A 3,367-nucleotide genomic window follows, 5' to 3' on the forward strand; every position below is an offset into this window, starting at 1 on the left:
CAGCTGAATTCTGATCTCCTGCCGCCCGGAGCAAATCTCTAATCTGCATCAAGCCTCTTCCAGCCTCTGACTGAGAGGGCTGAATTGACTCCGCTATGCGGGCTGCAGCTGCCAATTCTGAATTGGGGTTCGATATACCTGAGTCGGTTGCGGAAAAAGTTGACGTCGGTTGGAGTTGGTCACTCGTTGACGCGCATGCTCGTCGAGTGCTCGCTGGAGGTTCTCCAGTCGAGTGCGTTCAGCCAGGTTGGCTAAACGCGCCTCTCCCGGGGCACGAGCCTCAGGAGTTTCTCCTGTAATGGGAGTATGCAGGGCATCCATGTTCCGGCGGTGAAGTTCTTCCCTCTGCTGAGAAGTGAGTGGCTCGGGCTGATACTCTTCATGGGCTTGAGCGGGGTCGCCCCCGTCGTCCATCCCGTCGTCGCGGGGGAAACCGGGAGGACTACGAGGCCCGTTGACCATTAGGACCTCCGCCGCTGGATCACTACTATCGCACTCGGATGCAGTCTCTACGGAGCCAGTCGACAGGTCGAACAGGCCGTAGAGAGATTCGTCGGGCTCAATTGGCGGCCGATTGGCGAGCCACTGCGTGTCTCACCCATCGCTGGAGCCTCGACCAACCGGAGCGCTTGCGCTGGCGGGAGACAGGGAGGAAGGACGACGCAGGAGTCGACCGGTATGGGGTTGACGGCTGCCGCAGCAAGACGCCGCGGACACACGCCCGAAAGTGCGTCGCCCCGCGGACGGGGAGCGCGTCGACGTCGAGTGGTGCCTCCTGGAGCCAAGCGGAGTCGTCGGCGATGAAAGCGAGCGCACCGAGACGGATCTCGCGGCCCTCGACCAGAGCTCCGCCGGAAACCATGATGAAGGCGATCGGACAAATTGCAAGTTCTCCAAAAAAGTCGCTAAGACACCTGCCCCACGGTGGGCGCCAACTGTCGTGGTTCTAAGTGTGATAGTAGAATGGGATGTAGGTATGGAGAGGCAAGATCCTAGCTATGGAGTAGTTGTACACACGAGTGTTTAGCGAGTTCAGGCCCTTCTCAGAGGAAGTAACATCCCTATGTCTCGGAGCCCGGAGGCGGTCAACTGATTTCTGTGTATATGAGTTACAGGGATGCCAGCCCTTCTACCAGTGGAGGGGGTGGCTTATATAGAGGACGCCAGGACCCCAGCCATCCCATGTAGCAAAGGATTAAAGTACATTAAGGCCGGGAGTTACTGGTAACGCCCTACTTAAAGTGTTATCATGACCATTAAGACTACTTAATTACAGACCGTTTGGATGCAGAGTAGATCCTGAACTCCTGATGGTCGAGTGGGTCTTAATGGTCGAGTGTCTTCAGGTTTGTCGAGTGTCTTCCAGCCGGTCGAGTGGAGTCTCTCTTGGTCGACTGGAAGGTAGCTTCGTCTAAGGATGTCCTTGGGCATGGTATTCTAGATAGGTCTATAACCCTACCCTAGGTACATATCCTCATCAGTTATATAACTTGCGTCTGATGTTCAGTTTGATGCTAAAACTTTGAAAATACGAATTTGTGATCTAGCCGTATGTCCTGCTCATATGGCGCTCCAGCTTGACGGAGGCCCACTTGTCCATGGCTGAAGTACACACGGGGTTGGGAGACTCTAGCATGCATGATTTTTTTTATAAAAAAAACTCGCAATTTATTTAATTGTGCACAAAAGGCCTCAAATATAATGAAAAAAAATGGGACAATGAGGTTCAAACCCAAGACTTGTTACTAAAACAGGTAGGCGTACAACCATTACACCACCGCCGATTCAAGTTGAACATCTTGAACTAAATATTATTTAACAATACACAAAAAGGCGATAAATAAGCCCATATGTCTAACGGGTAATTTAGGGGTGGGCCCACAATGAACACTTAATTTTATAATTTTGCCATGACAACTACTCGTGCTCTCCCGGATCGAATTTCCGATAACTTATTTAAACTGCTTGTCAAACTATTTCTTTTTTGCGGTGGATCAAACTAAATATATTTAGATGTTAAAAAAATGAAATCAAAATCCATTTCAAAAACTAGGCAAAAAACTGGTATTGTAGAGATATTTTGAAACCCGGATTTTCCAACCCCTTCTGGAAAAACAGGGAACAAAAAAAAATGGCTCACAGAAAAGTTTTGTACGTTATGGGTTAAACATTATATATATATATTCCCCTCAAAAAAAGAAAAAAGAAACATCATAAATTTTGACGCCAATTTTTTGGCCAAAAAAGGCAAGAGAAAAAAGGAATCTAGAAAAAACTACGTACAATATAAAATCAACTGTATCTCTAAATATTTATGAGTATGTAGTCGGTGTAGTGGTTTCCTAGTGCGTGCATTGTATACGAGGTCGGGATTTCGAATCCCCCAACGCCATGTTTTTATCTTCATTCCTCCCACCACCCGATAAGTAGGACACACTCGTGTTATTGAGGGGCTTCTGCTTAATTAAATATAGAGTGAGGGTGATTATGAAAAAATGTGTGGACCCACATGTGTTATTGATGGTTTATGTTTAATTAAATACAAAGGGTGATTATGCACAAAAAAATGCGCACATCATACAGAGTAGTTCTAGTCACTGACAGTGGGCCATAGCCACATCGTCGTCATGTGGTGTCACATAAGCGCGGGATACGTCTGAATACGAGCAAAGTTACTGTATTTGTACAAGAACACAAGTTAAATGACCACAAATCCGTATTTTTAAACTTTAGCGTCAAATTGAAGGTTGAGCGCAAGTTCTGTGACTTATGATGATATTACCTCTATTTGTTTCTGTTTTTGTTCCTTTTTTCCATGATTCGCTGGCAGAAACATAAAAAAGATGCAGACAGCAAAGGGCCCTGCCCCAGCTTTTTGTTGCACGCACTCCCGGTTCTTTATCCTCTTTTCTTATTGTTTCGGCGCTTTATGTCAGATCCATGGGTAATGATATGAGAAAATGAAGTTTGGAAGCAGATGTAAACCAAAATGTGTGTACTAGTAAAGTATTTTATGCCTGCAGGATATATCTCCTTTTTGTTTGATCTGTAGCCGGCAATGTTGGCTGAATCACAGGCCTGATCTGAGAAAATGACCCTTCAGACAAGAGGCAAAAAAAGAAGTGGACATGACAAATATGCTGATGCGGTGGCAGACACGTCAAATTTTGATTCTCTCTCTTTTGGCCCATCTCTTCTGTAGGTCACGTGTCGTATAAATCGGACAGAACAGCAGAGGTTGTTGTTAAGACAGAAATATCAGTTCTTTTCCATTTTCTTCAAAAAAAAAGTATAGTGTGGCTGCTGGGATTCGAGCCCAGGTCTCCACGGCCACAACGTGGAATTCTCACCACTAAACTACAGCCAC

General features: G+C 46.3%; 1 non-coding gene across 1 annotated transcript; it reads right to left on the reverse strand.

The window, feature by feature from the left end:
* Positions 1–3,295: 3,295 nt before the first annotated feature.
* On the reverse strand, positions 3,296–3,367 carry TRNAH-GUG. Its single transcript has one exon. It is a non-coding gene; the product is annotated as a tRNA-His (tRNA).

Source organism: Triticum dicoccoides, chromosome 2B, assembly GCF_002162155.2.
Source record: "Triticum dicoccoides isolate Atlit2015 ecotype Zavitan chromosome 2B, WEW_v2.0, whole genome shotgun sequence".
Lineage (NCBI taxonomy): Eukaryota > Viridiplantae > Streptophyta > Magnoliopsida > Poales > Poaceae > Triticum > Triticum dicoccoides.